The following is a 21,315-nucleotide window of genomic DNA, read 5'->3' on the forward strand; positions in this document are numbered from 1 at the left end:
CCAGAAACAGAAACTGAGAACAGTTTAAACTATCTTTTAATTCATTTTAAACATGATAGAATTACTACACATTAACACAAATAACATTTTAAAATAAAAAATGGCTATTTCCCAAAATATACTAGCAAGAATGACAGTATTTTACATTTTTGTAATTCTGTGGATTAATTGAAGACAGCTGGAGTCTGATATTTGCTCTTGCTTTTAATCAATTGCAATCTGTTTTGTTGTTATTGTCAAGGTGATGTGAAAAAAAATCTAGTCTAGTAGTTAAACGGAATGTACTTTCATTCTTTTTGGCTATGATGGTTAAAATTTGACACGTTAGTTTCTTTTTGTTATTGTTTTTAGGCCACATCTGGTAGTGCCGAGAGAATACTCCCAACAAAGTGCTCAAGGGACCTTGCAGGGCCAGGAATCAGACACAGGCCTCCTACATGCAAAATCTAGCTCTGAGCTTTACTTATCCTACAACTGTTAGTTTCTTTGAGGTGAGGGGGGGGACGACACACCCTGCTGTGCCCAGGGCTTACACCTGGCTCTGCACTCAGTGATCACTCCTGGCTCTTTTCAGAGTATTATCTGTGGTAGAGGAGATCACAATATCGGTCAGGTACGAGGCAAGTGCCTTGCCCACTGTATTATCTCTGTAGATCCAACATGTTAGTTCCTTTTTCTTTATTTAGTCACTGTGAAATTAGAAAGTTATTAATGATTGTTTCAGACATATAATGTTTCAACAGCAATCCCTTCACCAATATCCACTTGTCTCTACCAATACCTGCCCACCCCACAATTTGCCTCCTACTCACCAGTTTACTTCTCTCAGAGGCATTAAAAAAAAGTTTTTGCAGTGTGATTTACAGTAATGTTGCTGATAGAGTTTTATTTATAACACTTGACGACCACCTTTCACCACTTCCTCCCAGTTGAATGCTTCCCTCCACCAAAGATGTTGCCTCCTTCATCCTATCCCTCATCTCCCTCAATTTGCATGTTTAGTATTGAATATCAGTTCTCATGTTCTTTGTTTCCATTGTCATTGGGCATTGACTAGTCCAATGCTTTATATTATATTATACTTTATATTCAGTATGTAAGAGAGATCATTCTGTGTCGGTCTCACTCCCTTTGATAAACTTTGCATAATACAATGTGGAATTTGAGATATTATCAGTGAACTTTTCCTACCATTATTATGATTATTAAGTTATTTAGCATTTTGAATAAATCCTTTGCCTGTTCATGATTTTAGAATTTCATGTTGGTTAGTACAAATGTCGACATATTTTAATTATTTAGTAATTTCAAATATTGACATATTTTATAATATGATATTTAAAAATATATACTCATTAGTATCATCATCAATCTTATTGCAGCCAAGTTTCTCACATTTTTGGGGGGGTTCACACCTGACTTGGCTCAGGGGTTATTCTTGGCTCTGAGCTCAGAAATCGCTCCTGGCAGTCTCCGGGGACCATATGAGAAGCCGGGAGTCTAACTGGGGTCAATCCTGGGTTGACTGAATAATGCAAGGCATTATTATGCCCTACCGCTGTGCTAGCGTTCTGGCCCCAGCAGCCAAGTTTCTCTTAGGAAACTATCAGGCTCAAGCTCATGGCTGCTGCAACAAGTTCAAATGTTATGTTCTTAGAAGTGGTCGATTTATTTTATTCATTTTCAAACAAACAACAAACAGACAAAAACTGTCCAGGTTTGGCTACCCAAGTGTGAAAAACCATAGATTAGTCATAGCTTTTTTTTTTCCTCCCAAGTAAAAACTGCACTCTATGATAAAAGCAGGAAGTTCATTTACAGCTCACATAAATCAAACAAGTACCTTTCCTTATCCTGCATATGTCCCACTTGCCACATACCATATTAACGAGACATGAGTTCAAGAGTAGTGACTTAATAAAAAGAAATACTTATTACTGTTTCATCAAAGGCAATTCTTAGTGAAACTAACCTCCCTGCTATCCTTGTCCTCCGGAAGTGCATGAAAAGAGACTATAGTGGCTGCTAGTTCAGTTTGGTGCCCCAGTCTTGATTTGTACTAAGATGACTGCTCAGTACTAGTTCCACCCACTAATGCTATCTTCAGTGCAAATGCTGATCCAGTGACTAAGGCGAGAACATCTTAATACAATTATAAAATAATTTTGACTTTGTAAAATCTTAGAAAGACTGTGGAACCTTTAGTAATCTGAGAACTATGCTAGAGAACCACCCAGCTAGCCCATCTTGGCTCACTAGTTCTTACTATTCCTTCTGACTGGAATGGATTCCCGGTACTTATTCTTTCTTTCACCAGGCCATCATATTCTAGAGATTCTGCCCAGATTCCTGACAAGTTCTCAGGACTCATTCCTTGATTTACTGAGACTATTCCATTTTAACATTGTCACATACCCCACATTCTCACATATCTTCATGCCACAAAAGTAACTTAAAACCTGTATTTCTTGCTAGATTTTAGTTAGTAGTTGAGGAGGATGGTATTTTGAGTTCACTAGTATGATATGTGTGTTGTGGTTTCTAGTGCAAAAAAGGACCCAAATCTTAGTGGTTTGAGTGGATGTGGGTCTATGTCAGCTGTGTGGGAAGGGCATAGAGAGTTTATTTGAGTGTTCCTATTGGTTTAGAACTACCAGAAAGACTCTGGGGTTCTTGATTAAACTTTAGTCTATTCATATTTTTATATAGTCAGATTTATATACATACACCTATATACACACACAAATAGGAGGCATCTATACACACAAATCTGGTGTCTACAATTAGTAAACTTAAATCTTTCCTATTTCTGAAAACAAAGTGTGCTTGTTTGTGTGTGTGTGTGTGTGTGTGTGTGTGTGAGAGAGAGAGAGAGAGAGAGAAAGAGAGAGAGAGAGGGAGAGAGAGAAAGAGAGAGAAAGGGGGAGAGAGAGAAAGAGAAAGAAAGAGGGGGGACACACCTGATAGTGCTCAGGGGCTATTCCTAGTTCTGTGCTCAAGTGCCATGCATGGCAGTGCTCAGGGGACCAATGCTGTGCCACAGACACATGCTAGGCAAGTGCCATAAATTTTATACTTTTTTTTTGGTTTTTGGTTTTTGGGTCACACCCAGCAGTGCTCAGGGGTAACTCCTGGTTATGAGCTCAGAAATCGCTCCTGGCAGGCTCAGGGGACCATATAGGACGCTGAGATTTGAACCACCATCCTTCTTCATGCAAGGGAAACATCTTACCTCGATGCTATCTCTCTGGCCCCAAATTTTGTACTTTTTCTCTGGCCCAAGATGCTGTGCTTTTTTTTTATTTCTTTCCATTATGTCCTTTAATAATTGCTGTTGTTTAGTAGGAAACTGATATTTACACAATTGCATTTGCTTCCTTGAAGAGAAGTTCATTGAGGATAAAAAAGCATCTCCCATTCTATATTGTGCTCAACCCACTACCCTACCTAAAATACTAGTCATTTAAAAGAAAATTTTGTGTGGCAAGAAGTAATAAAATATGCTTTTGTTTTTATTTGGGAGCAAAATCTGTTTGTGCTTAGGACTTGCTCCTGGCTGTGAGATCAAGAATCAGTCCAGGTGGGCTTGGGAGACCATCTGCAGTGCTGGAGGCTCAAACTCAGGTTAGTTGAATTAAAGGCAAACACCTTTCCAGCTATATTATCTCCCTGACCACAAGCAATGCAGTATTATAGGAAGAAGGAAGATGAAAAGATCTAAGTTGGGACATGACCACCTGGGATTCTAGAGCTTGCCATCTTGAATCCAGTACAAGGCTCAGGTGTGCTGGGTCCACCCTATGCTGCTGCTGACTGTTGTGAGCAGCTCTCTCAGGTCACCTCCTTCCTACTAGGTATAGCCAAGATGTCCAGGACCAAGCCATTCCACTGTGATATGAAGAAAGGCACCAACACTCATTGTTCTCAATCTTTGATGAACTTCAGGTCCTCCCTCGTAGCTTGTGGAAAATTCCATGTCTCTGGGGAGGACCTCAGGCATTTGCATCTTAAAGGGTCCCCAGATGATTCTCATATGAAGTCAGGACACAGTTCCACTCAGCGAGATGAAAAGTGGTGGGCTCAGCTGCTCATGGGGCTCCCCCTACTTCCATGGGGATAACTTGAATACAGGTAATGAGTCCCTGAGAAATTAATGTGCATCTGTCAGTTGTCATGATGGCTGTCACCGTGACATTAGAGTGCATTGGATTGGTGCCAGTGCATTGGGCTTCCTAAGCCTTGAGACCTCCTCTCAGCTTTCTGAGCCTTGTGCTACTTTTAGGCTCCTTGCAGAATCTACCTTTCAAGCTCTCTGATCTCAAAATCTGTTGTTGACACTTTTCAGGTACTTGAACTAAAGGTAAATGAAGTGGCACGATGCCCTATAAGGACAGGTGTGTGTGATTAAATTCTGCTTACAATAAAATTCCCGGAGGGGGCCACTCATTAAGAGTTCTGGGATTGGTGCAGATAATAAGTCCTTATTTATAGTTCAATTAGAGTTCGATAGCTCAACACCTCTCTCCTCCCTTTGCTCCCCATCCTTCTGCCCAATGATTTTCCCTCTAATGGGGTTCTTTCAGGGTCTCTCTAAAAGTAGTGTAGGCACATGATCCAGGTCTAGTTATGCTTTTAATAGTGTTTACACAGTCCAAGTTGCTCAGCTTGTTAGATCATTGAGCCTCAAGGACAGGCAGAGCATCTGCTCAGGGGTCTGTTAAATTAACCTTTAGTTGGTTTGTCCTAATTGATCCAGCACTTCACTCCCAGAGTGTTCTAAGCATTTAGAAGCAGGTAATGAAAGATCTGACTAGCCTAAAATCCTGGTGATTTAAGAGAGCTGCTATCATATTCCTTTTAAAATATCTTACTGAATTAAGACTTATTTAGGATATATCAAATTGAATGAAAACTCATGGAAGTAAAATCAATTTCTAAAATATTGATCAAAATGTTTGCATATAAGATAATTTAATCGAAGAGTAGCTAAAACATTCTATGTTTTTCACTCGATCTAAATGTTCATACTAATCTGTGTGCACCAGCAGCTTCCATCAGTCAAAGATGACTGATGTTTCATTATAGTGACCTGAGTGTGACAACGAATGATATCAGATGGCAGAGGTGCATAGACTTGAAAGAAGATCAGGGTCTCAAGTTCAGATTGGGTTTGAGCTGGCCAGAAGCTTGCTAAGTCAGAGGGGCAATGGAATAGAAGATACAGAATTTGCTCTAAGAGAGACCAGGACAAAATCTCACTCTCACACCTATGGGCTTTGTGATCTCATTAAGCTTTGGAGTTTATATCTGTAAGTCAAGATAATAATAGTATCTATCTTCCAGATTGCTGTGAGAATGAATAAAGATAATACTTGTCAAGGGTTTAGGACAATGTTTTCTATTAGTCCCTCAATAGTATGCTACCCAAACAAAAGCAAAGCAAAGCAAAACTAAACCTAATTAACCACACAAGAAAAATTACTTCAGAAGTCCTGAGGAGAAATATAATTTAAAAAAAATTTTTGAAATCCCTTTCTATTCTTCTCCACTCTATTCTACAAGTATGCTAATTGCCATGACCCAAAGAATGCCATATTTAAATAAATATATTACAGTCATACTTAACTAAAGTTAAGTAGTTATAGTAAATTCCAAACAAAAATTACAGGAGTCAGGAAAATAGAGTGGTTATGGCTCATGCCTACCATGTGGCTAACCTGGATTTGATTCCTGACACTACATGGTCCTCCGAACATGGTTAGTTGTGGCCCATGTATCCCCAGTACCAAAGGGCTCATGCAACACAGCATTCTCAAGTCTTTACACTGAAGGACTCAGTGTAAAGTCCTCTACCCATTAGATTGAGAATCACACTTGGAGCATAGTTTAGGATAGCTTTGTGCCCCACCCCCTACAATTGAAAATAAAGAACTGGCCCTTGATAGCTATTGTTCTCAGAAGAGGCTTTGAAAACTCATGCATGTCCACAAACCTTCTTTATGGTTTCTAAACATACAGAGTACATTTCTTATGCTTCCTTGACGTTAGATCAACAACCTAATAGAATTCTGGACAAGTGAAAGTGACCTGAGCTACTTCCAGATCTGGCTTGTTAAACTCTCCCAGGTGTGGTCCTTGATCTTTTCTCATTTGCTGACTGATAGCAAGCATCCCAGAGATACCAAGACTCTGAAAGAGTCATAGCTCAGTGGGAAGAGGAAAGGCCATCTCTTTCATACCCTGAACTGTGATAATAACCAGACATAAATTCTTGCTGTGTTAAGCTATAGATTCCTGTGGTGGTGGTGGTCAGAGCAACAGGCCTGTCCTAATGGGCACAGTGAGCTTTTGTATTTTTTGTTGATCTCGGTAGTGGGGTAAAGTGTCAAACAGCCACTGTGGAATGCTGCTCCCAATTTAGGGTCTGTTTCTTCATGATAACCCTAAGCAGACTCAGAGTTATAAGTGGAAAAGGAAGGCTAATGACTCTGCCTCTGATGACAACAGAACCTGTTTCTCTGCTTGGGCAGACACTTGAGAAGGTCTGCTAAGGTTCAGGAGACAGAGGACAGTTGATTTTTCCTTCTTTTACCTAGACCTTGACTGTACTGCAGCTGAGCACGCTTCAAAGATTATTCGCTTAGTCACTTAAACTAATTTTATGATTTCAAATCTTTTAACCACCTTGTATCCACTCTCTTTGTCCATATGTATGTTAAGAATAATGCTTCTGGGGCTGGAAAGATAGCATGAAGGTAAGGCGTTTGCCTTTCATGCAGAAGGTCATCAGTTCGAATCCAGCTTCCCATATGGTCCCCCATGCCTGCCAGGAGCAATTTCTGAGCATGGAGCCAGAAGTATCCCCTGAGCACTGCTGGGTGTGACCCAAAAACCACACACACACACACACAAAAGAATAATGCTTCTACCACTGATAATTCTAATAAGAATTGGATGAGCCCGGAGAGATAGCACAGTGGCGTTTGCCTTGCAAGCAGCCGATCCAGGACCTAAGGTGGTTGGTTCGAACCCCAGTATCCCATATGGTCCCCCCGTGCCTGTCAGGAGCTATTTCTGAGCAGACAGCCAGGAGTAACCCTGAGCACCGCCGGGTGTGGCCCCCCCCCAAAAAAAATAGAATTGGAAATAACTTTTGTAAAGTGTTGATGACACTGACACTGGTAGAGACACACTAAAAGGTTGTTGCTATCAAATTACTGTACTTTCAATGGTGTGTTCTACAAACATTGGTTGAGCACTTTCTATTGCCAAAAACAACAGGGGCAAGTGAGTGGACACATTTCTAAGCTCCATGCATACACTGATCCTCACACACACACACACACACACACACACACACACACACACACACACACACACACCAACTTCTTTCTACCTATCCCAATCTCTCTGAACATGCACACATAGGTCGGGCATATGAAGTAGAAACACAGACATAAATTTTCTTTGAGATGGGAGCAGGGGGACACACCTGGAAGTGCCTAGGGCTTACTCCCAGCTCTGTGCTCAGGATCATTCTTCTGGGTTTAGGGAACCCTAAGTAGTAAAAGTTTGAACCTGTGCAAGCCATGTGAAAAACAAGTTCCTTAATCCCCCTCCTACCTCTTCTGCTCAAGGCATGAACTTTCAAAGGGACAAAGTACAAAGAGTACCTGGGATAAAATTTGAGCTCTTCTCCCTGGTGGTCCTAGTGAGTCATAGGTTCTTTCCCTGAGGAATTTGTTCCTCTTTCCAAGAGTTGGCCAAGTCCCAGTTAGACCCATGACAACAATGAACTCTCAGAGTGTTCTCAGTCAGTAGGAAAACCAAATCTGTTATCTAGATTAAGCCTGAATCCTATGTTCTAAAAAAGACTGAGAAAGGTCAGAGTTCAGGAACATCATTCTATTTCCGTGGGCTGGACAGAACGAAAACTGGAAGTCATGCAAAGTGTTAAATGAAAAGGCAGATCATTACATACCGTGAATTCCTGTTCTCACTGTAAAAATCTTCAATAGTAATTCCACCTACAATTGACAAAGCTTTTAAGGACATGCTTAAAGGTTAATTTACAGAGTTGCAATAGCTAGAAATTTCTATAGTAATTGTAAATGAGAAAATGGTGCTCAAAAACCACAGAGTTAAAGAACTGGGGAGAATCTCAAAAGTCATCTAACTTATATCCTTAAATAGGAACCTATAATAAAATTGTTGGTGATCTATGATAAAATGAAATAATTAAGACAATTTTTAAGTCTTTTATCCTATAAATTTTTATTAATTTTATAAAACTTAGACTTTAAGATTTTGGTTGTTGCAACAATCCTCAGAGACAATGAGAGGAGGGCTGGAACTTCCAGCTCACTTCATGAAGCTCACCACAAAGAGTGGTGAGTGCAGTTATAGAAATAACTACACAGTTATAGAAATAACTACAAATAACTACCATAATCATGTGAATGAATGAGGGAACTGGAAAACCTGTCTGGAGTACAGGTGGGAGTAGGGTGGGATGGAGAGAGATTTGGGACATTGGTGGTGGGAATGTTGCACTGGTGAAGGGGGTGTCCTTTACATGACCGAAACCTAATCACAATCATATATGTAATCAAGATGTTTAAATAAAGAAAAAATTAAAACAAATAAACAAACAAACAAAAAAAGATTTTGGTTGTCCTAATTTCTAGGTTAAAATAATTCCCTAACTGGGGTAGAAGAGATAGCACAGCAGTAGGGTGTTTGCCTTGCATACAGCCGATCCATGACAGACAGTGGTTCAAATTATGGCTTCCCCGTGTCTGCCAGGAGTAACCCCTGAGCGCTTCTGGGTGTGACCCAAAAACCAAAACCAAAACCAAAAAAACAACAAAAAACCAAACCAAAAAAAAAATTAGTTGAAGCACTGGGGGAGGGGGAAATTGTGAAGTACTACAGTTAGGATTAATATTTCATAAGCTCTCAATAAATACTATAACAAATGGTCTACATTTTTTGTTTTTTTGTTTTTGGGTCACACCCAGCAATGCTCAGGGGTTACTCCTGGCTCTATGTTCAGAAATCGCTCCTGGCAGGCTCAGGGTACCATATGGATGTCAGCATTCGAACCACCATCCTGCATGCAACGCAAACGACCCACCTCATGCTATCTCTCTGGCCTCAGTGATCTACATTTCTTTTTTTTGTTTGTTTGTTTTTGTTTTTGGGTCACACCCAGCGGTGCTCAGAGGTTACTCCTGGCTGTCTGCTCAGAAATAGCTTCTGGCAGGCATGGGGGACCATATGGGACGCCGGGATTCTAACCAACCACCTTAGGTCCTGGATTGGCTGCTTGCAAGGCAAACACCACTGTGCTATCTCTCCAGGCCCAGTAGTCTACATTTCTAAGTGAACTGCTTCATTCTCATTTCTTGGGAATATAATTGCTGAAGAAATTGGACTATAACACAGAGGAAATCTCACTGAAAGAAGGAACAGCTTTGGAGTCTGTCAAAAATGTTTCAAATAGAGTAATAAATGTCATAGTAAGTGCGAAGTACTTCACATAATTCTCAAGATAAATCTTTGAGGTAAGTAGATTACTAGTCTTTCTCCTTCTCCTTTCCTCTTCTTTTTTCTTCCTCCCTTCTTTCTTATCCTTCTCATTACCATTATTTTATTATTATTATTATTATTATTATTATTATTATTATTACTACAATAATAAAGGTTGAATCCAGGACTTTGTACATTCAAAGCATATTCTTTTTTTTCTTTTGGTTTTTGGGCCACACCCGGTAATGCTCAGGGATTACTCCTGATGCTCAGAAATCGCTCCTGTTGCACTGGTGAAGTGGGTGTGTGTGTTCTTTACATGACTGAAACCCAAGCACAATCATGTTTGTAATCAAGGTGTTTAAATAAAGATATTAATTTAAAAAAAAAAGAAATTGCTCTTGGCTTTGGGGACCATATGGGACGCAGGGGGATCGAACCACTGTCCATCCTAGGCTAGCATGGGAAAGGCAGATAGATGCCTTACCACTAGTGCCACAGCTCTGGCCCCATATTCTTTATTCCTGAAATATGTACTTAACCCCAAACCAAGCAATCTTGCACTTAGTCATAAATTATAAATCTTTCTCTGGAAGAGTAGAAGGGGGGCTAGAAGCCAGATAGAAAGACAAATTATCAAAAAAAAAAAAAGAAAGACGAATTATCAGTGAATTTTAATTGGTAGAGAGGTCACTTGTATCTATAACAAAGTAAATAATAAGGAGAAGGATTAACCATAGAAAATGGTGGAAGCAGTAGAAGGAAGAAGGAAATCCAAGGGCCTATGGAGGAGAGCATTCAGGAAATGAAGGTAGCTAAAGATATATTATATATATAGCTAGGACTGTATAATATGAATTATGTTCTTCCTATTAAATGAATGGGTCTCCATTTAAAGGGCTAAGGAAAAAATGGACACTGGGAAGAGTTAATTGTTCTCAGAGTAGGTATGTAAGAATCCTCTCAAATTTTTCCCTGAGTCTATATTGTTTCTGAACAGTTTGTCAAGAATCACTAGGTTTATGAAACTAAGCATATAGTTTGCAGCTTTCTTTTCTTATAATGTCTCATTGCCTGACTTTCATATCAGACCAATACTAACCTCATTAACTTTAGAAATAGGGAGGTGCTTCATCTTTGTTTTTGGTGGTACCAGGAATGGAACCTGGGAACTCCACACATGAAAGGAAAGTGCTTTGCAGTTGAGTTCCATACCAGGTCCCAAAAGCATTCAATTTTTTTCTAATTTCCTGGAATACTTTCTGTAGAATCAGTGTGGTATGTTTCTTAACTGTTTGATAGAATTTACTAGGGTAGCCTGGTATTTTCATTGCATGAATGTTTTTTATTATAAATTCCAGCTTCCTCAATAAGAATATGACTGGAAATCTTTTTCTTCTTGGATAATGTTTGCTAGTCTGTTTTTCAAGAAATTTGGACTAATTTAGGTTGATGAATTAGATATTCATGATCTTACTTTCATGTTAGGATCTGTGGAATTTATAGCAAACACACTTTGTTTCTTTGATACTATTTTGAAGTTATGAGCTTTGTCTTCCTAAAGAAATAGCTTTGATTTTATTGATATTATTTACTTTTAAAAATGGCACTCATTTGAACTCCTATCCTTATTATTTTCTTGCTTTTAAAAAAATAAGAAAAAAAAATTTTTGGTGCTGGAAAGTGAGTGTAGGAATTTATTTAGGTGCTTGCCTTGCATTAAGCAGACTCCAGTTTTATCCTTGACACCAAATAAAAACTCATGGGAACTGTGTTTGTTTTTTTTTTAAACTTTATTCATTTATTGGTTGGTTGGTTATTGGGCCACACCCAGTGGTGTTCAGAAGTTACTCCTGGCTCTGCACTCAGAAATTGCCCCTGGCAGGCTGGGGGGCCATATGGCATGCTGGGAATCAAACTGGGTCCCTCCTGGGTCCAGTGAATGCAAAGCAAACGCCCTACAGCTGTGCTATTTCTCTGTTTGTTGTTGTTGTGTTTTTGCCACAGCTGGTGGTGCTCAGGGCTTACTTCTGCCTCTGTGCTCAGGAATCATTTCTTATAGTGCTTGGAGAAACATATGTGGTGCCAGGGAGATGAACCTGGGTCAGCTGCACACCCTACCTACAATACTATATTTCCAGCCCTGTGTTATTATTCTTTTTTGGGGGATTAGGGGGTGCTGGAGCATACCTGACTGTATTTAGAAATTATTACTTGCAGGTTCCAGGGACCATATGGGGTGCTGCAGATTGAAGTCTTACAAAACACTTACAAAACAAATGCCCTACCTGCTCTACTAATGCTTTGGAGTCCTGTACTATTTTTGTTAATTCTTTAAATATATTTGAAAATTATATTTATTTGTATAGTTGTTCTTTCCTTACACTTAATTCCTTTATATATAGATAACATTTCCATATGGAATAATGATTTTTTGTTTGAGGGATTTATTTTAATATTCATGGTATCACTGATGTACTAGTATATCTACTCTCTAAAAGATAGAGGTGATACATGACATTTTTGGAATTAGTGTCAACACTCTCCCCTCCTGCCCTCATGTCTTCTCATATTATTGGGAGCCCTGGCAGCTGAAATAATGCCCACAAATGCAGTCACTCTCGCTGTATTTGGCCAGCTTCAGAGACTGTTCTGGAAAGAGATATAAACCAAGCCGTGAAAAATTATGAGTACATCGACCACACAACTGAAGGCTGGCAGTCTTGGTAGGTGAGGTCATGCGTAGTCCCTGTCCCATCAAAGCTAAGCCTGCTGCTATACACATTACCTATTATCACTGCTTCATCAATGGCCCAACTTCACCACTCATCTTTGCAGAGACACCAATCTGACCAAAACTCCAGGTATGTCAGTATCTAGTTGAAATCTCCAAGGCTATTTTGGAATAAATGAGAACAACCTTCTCCTGCCTTCTTATGCTTCCAGAAGACTCGGCAGCCAAAAACATACCTACAAAATCCACAGTATCAGAATTAGAACTTAGAATTCCGCAAAAATTTTATTTTTTATTACTGTCATCCCAGTAAAGATACATTAATTTGGATACTAATGTGTATAAAAATAGAACAATCAACTATTAAATAGAACTTATTAAACTTTTTTTTTGGTTTTTGGGTCACACCTGGCAGCACTCAGGGGCTACTCCTGCTTCTACTTTCAGAAATCACCCCAGCAGGCTCAGGGGACCATATGGGATGCCGGGATTCAAACCACCGTCCTTCTGCGTGCAAGGCAAACACCCTACCACTGTGCTATCTCTCTAGCCCCTTATTAAACCTTTTGATAATGACTTAATGACTTTATTTCGAGTTACAATGATTTTCACAAATTTTCTTGCTGCTATACTCTCTTTTTTCTTTTCCCTTTTTTATTTTTGGAGGGGGTTTGTTGTAACCCTCAGGGGTTATTCCCTGGTGGCACTCAGGGTTTACTCCTGGCTCTGCACTCAGAAATTGCTCCTGGCAGGCCCTGAGGTATTATATGGGATACTTGGGATCAAATGCAGGTCCATCCTGGGTTGGCCATGTGCAAGGCAAATGCCCTAGTGCTGTGCTATCGCTCTGGCCCTCCACAGATATTTTAATCAAAGAGAAGACACACTTTTTAAAGCTAATATTTTTGCATAGACTCACAATGTGCATGAGTTTATGCGTGAGTTCTGACTGTGTACTAAAAGATTATTTCTGGTAATTCTACTTTTGTTTGTTTTGTTTTGGGCCACACTGGACAGCGGCAAATGCTCAGGGGACCATATGTGATCTTGGGGCTAGAACCCAGATTGGTCCTGGGTTGGCTGCGTGCAAGGCAAATGCCCTACTGCTGTGCTAGCGCTCGGGCCCCTACTTCTGCCAATTCTTTTGAACTATATGTGGGATCCAACTGGGTAAGCAACATGCAAGACAAGCACCTCAATCCCTGTAGTAGCTCACAGGCCCCAAGACACATTTAAAATTTTTTAAGTAATGGGGCTGGCGAAGTGGCGCTGGAGATGAGATGTCTGCCTTGCAAGCGGTAGCCAAGGAAGGACCGCGGTTCGATCCCCCAGTGTCCCATATGGTCCCCCCAAGCCAGGGCAATTTCTGAGCGCTTAGCCAGAAGTAAACCCTGAGCATCAAATGGGTGTGACCTGAAAAACCAAAAAAAATTTTTTTAAGTAAATAAGATTTATCTGGTTGATATTTCTTTGGGGGTGGAGGGTTTGGACTTGTTACTACTGTGCTCAAGGATGGCTCGTGGTGGTCCCTAAATGACAGTGCAAGGCAAGTTCATTACCCTCCAGCCCCGGTCTAATATGTACTGGGATATAGGTTCAGTTATCTTGGTGCAAGTAAAGTATAAAGATTTTGGGAATAAAAAACTTGCCTGAGGTTTCAGAGTCTGTTATGATTTATCTTGAACATAGACCTGAGTCTGTCATCTTGGGTCTTTTCCTATCCCATAAATTGCCAGAAATAATTGCTGGCACAGAACATAACATTAATGGTCAACATTTTTTGTTTGGTTTGGTTTGGAGGCCACAGGGGTTTCTCCTGGCTCTGAGCTTAGGGGTCATTCCTGGTGGTGCATTGGGGACCATATAAGATGTGGGGGATCGAACTCAGATCAAAGCAGTTATCCTGTTTACTGTGCTATTGCTCTGGCTCCCTAACTTTGTTTGTTTGTTTGTTTTTTGCATCACACTTGGTGGTGCTCAGGGATTACTCCTGTCTGAGCTCAGACATTATTCTTGGCAGGCTTGGGGGACCATATGGGATGCTGGGGATCAAACCCAGATTGGCTGTGTGCAAGGCAAATGCCCTACTTACTGTGCTATTGCTCTGCCCCCAAACATTTTGGGGGGGGTCCACACCTGGCATCGCTCAGGGGTTACTCCTGGCTCTGTGCTCAGAAACCGCTTCCTGGCAGGCTTGGGGGACTATATGGGATGGGAATTGGACTGGGATCTTTTTGGGGTTGGCTGCTTGCAAGGCAAATGCCCTCCTGCTGTGCAATAACTCTGCCCTTCCCAACAGATATTTTTTATATTTTATTTTTTATTATTTTTTTATATTTTATTTTTTTATTATGAGATCAAAGATGCAAAGAAAGAGGATAAGGTAAAGTTAGTGGGAAGACAATCACCCATAAACAGAATTCTCAGAAGAAATCCCCTTGCTGACACCTTAATTTTGAACTTTCAGCCAAAGAGCATTAAGAAAAGTAAAACAGAGGCCAGAGAGATAGCATGGAGCTAAGGCATTTGCCTTGCATGCAGAAGGTCGGTGGTTCAAATCCCCACATCCCATATGGTCTCCTGAGCCTGCCAGGAGTGATTTCTGAGCATAAAGCCAGGAGTGGTCCCTGAGTGCTGTCGGATCTGACCCAAAAACCAAAAAAAAAAAAAAGTAAAACAAAACTCATGCACAATTTGTCCCTCAAGTCCCTAGATTGTAGTACATTATAACATATTTTAGCAGTACACAAAGCAATCTAAAGCGACAAAATTTATGTAACTCCTTTAACATTGAAGGCATAGTTTTTTTTAACAGTTCCATGCATATGCATATTAGTTTAAGTTAACCTCAATAGTTTAAGTGTTTTAGAGTCAAAGGAGCACAGCTAAAACGGTGTTAGAGTGGCAATTGTTGTTTGCATAGGCCCAGCAAAATATGGGGGGCATGGAAAGGGAAAGCCTTGGCCTAAATACAAGGAGACCTTACCCCTGAAGTTTTCTGGCATAAGACCAACTCTAGGTTCCAGGAATACTAGGTTGTCCAACCCAAGTCATTGTCTGTAGTTCCAAAACACTTTTCTTTTTCACACAGTCGCTGTTGTTGATATCAGGTTTCTGCAATTAAAGATCCTGGAATCTATGCATATCCTACATCGAAGTTAGGATGTTGTGGAGCATCCTCTAGCTTCACCTCGCAATTAGAAGGCAATGCAGAGAGCCCTGTCCTGAAAGCAGGTCGTTGTTGTTGTTGTTAATTCTTCTGGGTGTTAAGGGAAGTCTCTTTTGAGTAGGTTGATGTGAGAGCAGTGGTAGTGCCTTCCCTGGTAGAGTATTGCTTCCAGGTGATGTTATAGGCAACCTTGGTTGTTTCGTAGATGGCATTCCTGGTTCAAGGATGAATGAAAAATGAGCCCATTCTTCTGAGACTGAGCCAGGTCATTATGACAATGTTCAGGGTGTAAGGTCCCATTGCATTAAAGGATTTGTGTGTTCCTATCTCTATTAGATAAAACTTGCTTGTATGTATAGTACTTTCCCATTTTAATGTGCCTATGCAAAAGAGGAACAATGCCACGTGGTGTTATTGGTGCATATGAGGGCTGCTAGAACAAGTCCAACACTCCCCATGACTTGGTTCAAATATAAACTTTAAACTGAGAGACTCTTCTTCTTTTTTTTTTTCACTTTTTTTTGTTTTGTTTTTTTGGGCCACACCCGGCAGTGCTCAGGGGTTACTCCTGGCTGTCTGCTCAGAAATAACTCCTGGCAGGCACGGGGACCATATGAGACACTGGGATTTGAACCAACCACCTTTGGTCCTGGATCGGCTGCTTGCAAGGCAAACGCCGCTGTGCTATCTCTCCGGGCCCTGAGAGACTCTTCTACCAGAATTTCTTATTGAACAGATCACAATGGGAAGAACAGACAAATAGTGGGGAAAAGAGTCACTGTATAAGAGAATATTTAGTGGGGCCAGAGAGAGAGCACAGTGGTAAGGCATTTGCCTTACGCGCAGAAGGACGGTGGTTTGAATCCCGGCATCCCATATAATCCCCTGAGCCTGCCAGGAGCGATTTCTGAGCATAGATCCAGCAGTAACTCCTGAGCGCTGCTGGGTGTGACCCAAAATAAAAAAAAAAGAGAGAATATTTAATAAGACTTATAGCTGTTAAGGAAATACATATAAAATTTTTAAAAGGCATATACGTATTCTTTTTATGTCTTTTGAAATAGTTGGGGGGTGTTAAATCCGGTGTACTACTTTGGTCAGTGATTTGGCCTGTGCAGTACTGAAGGTAAAAAGGGTAAATGTAGGGTAATGATGGTTGGAGGTGAGGGAGTGAAGGACTAGAAATGAGCTTGTAGGGGTGTGAGAAAGGGCAATATACAAGATGGACATTTTGCATATTCAAAAAAACCTTAATCATAGAGATTATTTATTTATTTATTTATTTATTTTGGTTTTTGGGCCACACCCGGAGTTGCTCAGGGGTTACTCCTGGCTGTCTGCTCAGAAATAGCTCCTGGCAGGCACGGGGGACCATATGGGACACCGGGATTCAAACCAACCACCTTTGGTCCTGGATTGGCTGCTTGCAAGGCAAACACCGCCGCTGTGCTATCTCTCAGGGCCCCGAGATTATTATTAATAAATACTGTACATGTGGGGGCATAGAAAATGTAGACAGATGAGGAAAAAAAGTTGCCCATGACAGCCTCAGTGCAGCTAGGCCTTCCTAATCTCCCAGCAACCCCAAGCTAGGGAGAAGGTCTTCAGCCTGGGGTCTCCCCAAAACCTATGCTGGGAAGAGCTAGCCTCCAGATCAAGAAACCCCAACGTATTTTTAAGTGCATTTAGGCCCTCAACTACTACTATAGTAGTCGTTGAGTCAAGAAGTAAGGTTTTGTGTTTGCGTATTTTAATCATAACAAAACACTCTTTGAAAGTCATATATATGCGCATATAGGTAGGGAGAATTTAACCACAAAAAACATACTTGACATACAAAGGAAAGCTTATTAGAGATATGATGTTTTCTTGGGATATTTCCAAATGTCTGTCAAGTCTGCAGTCATAGACTCAGCAGAAGTGTAAAGGCCATTACAATGATTTAGAGTACTGCCATCAGTAGATTACTATTATATATAACCAAGAAAAGTACCATTTCTTTTGGGGGGCTTCCCAAAGTATGACAGACTCTTGGCAATTCTCAGCCAACTGGGTCATTGGCTCAATGTTGTGGATGCAGTATTACTGGGGCCTATATAATGCTAGAAATTACAAACTCTGTTGAGTACATGCAAGGCACCCTCCCTACCCACCAACTATTTTCTAGGTCTCTGGAAGTGACATTTCTTTTGTGTAATTTATTATAAGTATCATTATTAAAGTCTAAGGTTCTTTGAATGAGAGAATAAACAATTGTTTTTGAAAGTAAACAAGGACACAGGTAGATGAGTATGCTACGCATACAGGAACTCTAGATTTGATCCCTGGCCCCAAATGGTTTCCCCTAGCACCAAGCCAGAAGTAGCCTCTGATAGGACTAGAGCAATAGTTCAGCAGGCAGGGTACTTGGTTTCCATGCTATGGATCTGATTTGATCTCTGACACAACATACTGCTACCCAAGCCTACCAGGAGTAATCCTTGAGTCCATAACCAGGAATACACCTTGAGTACTGCTGGTTGTGCCCAAAGAACCAAACAATAATAATAAAAAAAAGTGGGGGAGAAAGAGTAAAGTAGGGTAACAGAATGAAAATAAAAGAATAGGGGCCGGGCGGTGGCGCTAAAGGTAAGGTGCCTGCCTTGCCTGCACTAGCCTTGGACGGACCGCGGTTCGATCCCCCGGTGTCCCATATGGTCCCCCAAGCCAGGAGCAACTTCTGAGCGCATAGCCAGGAGTAACCCCTGAGCGTTACTGGGTGTGGCCCAAAAAAAACCAAAAAAAAAAAAAAAAAAGAAAATAAAAGAATAACCCCTATTTAGCAGAGTTCTCATCTTACCATTTGAGAAAATAAATAAAGCATATTTTTGTGCTGGAAAAAGGACTAACACATTATTGTATAGTTTTACCAGTGTTCAAGAAAATGGAAGGAATTCAAGTCCTGCTCTCAGAAATGTTTTCTGTGCCCTGCTGCGAAGATGAGATGCAAAGTGTGGCTGCAAGGAGGAGTTCTGTAGATTTGCTTCATCTTTTCTTTTAAACTTTATTTATTTAATGATTAATTGATTGATTGGTTGTTGGGCCACACCCAGTGGTGCTCAGGGGTTACTTCTGGTTCTGGTATCAGAAATCACCCCTGGCAGGCTGGGGGACCATATGGGTGCTGGGAATCGAAGCAGGTCAGCTGTATACAAGGCAAACACCCTACCACTGTGCAATCTCTCTCACTTTATCTTCTTGATTTTCCTTGCCACCTCTTCCACCTGAGAGTGATGATAATACATTTCCAGTTGGGTACATGCTAGGTATAGAGGTGACAATATTGATTAAAATTAACAATGGGGTTGGAGTGCTTCATTCCATGCAGAAGGTCAGGGGTTGATCTTCCGCAATGCATGCTCCCCTGAACATTTCTAGGAGTGTTCCCTAAGCACAGAGCTGGCAGTATTCCTAAAGCACTGTCCAGAGTGAATCCAAATCAATCACCTCTGCCCCCATCAAACTGTAAAAATAGTTTGGAGGACTAATAGCATATCTCAGCAGCTTAGAATGCCTAACCTGCAAGCATAAGAATGTGAGTTTAGTCTTTTTTTCCTTACATTTTTATTTTTTTAATAATATCTTTAAGCACTGTAATTACAAACATGATTGCATTTAGTCTTTGATGCAAGTCCCATACTGCATGGCAGATAGGCATGTGGTGAATGCCTCAGTGGTTTCCTCCTTCTGTGAGCATCATCACCAGTAAATGAGACTCTATTGAGCACCATCTGTGTGAGCACCACAGTAACTCCACTTCCTACTATATGCAGGATGTGTTTGAGCACCACCACTACTGAGGCAAGCTCTGGTAGCACTTGGACAAGTACAGCCATAGCAGTGAAACCCTCTGCAAGTACCACAATCTGATCCACAACCCCTGAAGAGCATCACTTTTGTGTGCCAACAAAATGTGCCAATACCACAAAAAAAAAAAATTAGGGGTGCAACCAACTGCCCACTATCTTGACAACAAAGGAAAGGAAGAACAAGTCCAGAGTGATAGTATGGCAGGCAAAGCTCTCTGGCTCGGATTCACTCCCTGGCACCACTTGTGCTTCCTTGAACTCTACCAAGAGCCAAGAGCGATCCCTGAGTATAAAGCCAGGAGTAAATTCTCAATTCAACTGGGTATGGCTAAAAAAAAAAAAAAAAAAAAAAAAAAAGGTGGGAGGAAGGTTAGGAGGGATGATAATTCTGTTGTTTTTTTTTTTGGGGGGGGGTGTTGGGCCACATCTGGCAGTGCTCAGGGGTTACTCCTGGCTCTGCTCAGAAATTGCTTCTGGCATGGGGCCGGAGTGGTGACACAGGCAATAGGGCATGCAATCTGCCTTGCATGTGCTAATTTAGGAATCACTGCGGTACGATCCCCCGGCGTCCCATATGGTTCCCCAAGCCAGGAGCAATTTCTGTGCGCATAGCCAGGTGTAATCTCTGAGCTTCACCAGGTGTGGCAAAAACAAAAAACGAAAAACAAAAAACAGAAATCGCTCCTGGCAGGCTTGGGGGACTATACGGGTTGTTGGGCATCAAATTCAGGTTGGCCATGTACAAGGCAATACCCTCCCTGCTGTGCTACTGCGCCAGCCCCAATAATTTTTTTTAACCTAACGGTAATTTCAGGTTAGAGATAGACTTGCAGATAGCTTTGTGTTGAGCAATTTGTGTAATTTTTCAGTCTTTTTTGTTAGTTTGTTTTTGGACCACACCCATTTGACGCTCAGGGGTTACTCCTGGCTATGAGCTCAGAAATCGCTCCTGGCTTGGGGGAACGCCTGGGGGATCGACCCGAGGTCCGTCCTATGCTAGTGCTCGCAAGGCAGACACCTTACTTCTCGCGCCACCTTCCCAGCCCCGTTTTTTCAGTCTTAAGGATTTTCTTACCCAAATAATTATTTCTGTAGCAGGAAAAGCCTTTATAATCTGTGTAAATTTACACTTTCATTTGCCTTTTGGTAGCCTTGCCCTTACTAAGTTTTCGGCTCCATGGTGGATTGACCACATTCTCTGACACATTCAGATTACCCATCCTTCTAACTTTCTCAGGACTTTTCAACTGGCAGCAACTTTGGGGGAAACCAGTTAGTAGCTTCACAGTTCTGATCTTTTCATGTTTCCAGGTGAGACATGAAAAAAACATGACAGAAACAGAAAACTTGTGCTGGGCATTTGTAGGGAGCAAAACTTGAATGAAAGGTATACTTTCTTAAGGCCACAAATAAAAAAAAAATAAAATAAAGCAAAGGATTCAGCTAAAAGGAAGGGAAGAAGGAATGTAGGAAGGAAGAAAGGATGGAAGGAAGGAAGGAAGGAAGGAAGGAAGGAAGGAAGGAAGGAAGGAAGGAAGGAAGGAAGGAAGGAAGGAAGGAAGGAAGGAAGGAAGGAAGGAAGGAAGGAAGGAAGGAAGGAAGGAAGGAAGGAAGGAAGGAAGGAAGGAAGGAAGGAAGGAAGGAAGGAAGGAAGGAAGGAAGAGCGTCTTTTGGTTTCATCTCACCGTTAAGTGGCAATGCAGGGGACCTGGCCCTTAAAGCAAGTTGTTGCTGTTACCAAAAACCTAGATCTCTAACTACAGAAACCTGACTGTGACAACCATAACTGAGAAGAACTTTTACTGAGACCACAAAGAAAGACTTTGACAACTTAGTATGACCAGAGCCTGTAGTTGGTCTTATGGCAGGATGCTTCATGGTAGGGTCTCCCTGTTTTTAGGCCAAAGGTTTTTTCTTTCTATTTTTCCCATCTTTTGCTGTACTTATGCAAAAACAACAACATCAACTGCCACACACATCCCTTTTTTCTTTGATTTTTTATTTCTTATCTTTTAATTAGGGGATCTTGCCTT

The sequence above is a fragment of the Suncus etruscus genome, chromosome 4, assembly GCF_024139225.1.
Source record: "Suncus etruscus isolate mSunEtr1 chromosome 4, mSunEtr1.pri.cur, whole genome shotgun sequence".
NCBI classification, from domain to species: Eukaryota; Metazoa; Chordata; class Mammalia; order Eulipotyphla; family Soricidae; genus Suncus; species Suncus etruscus.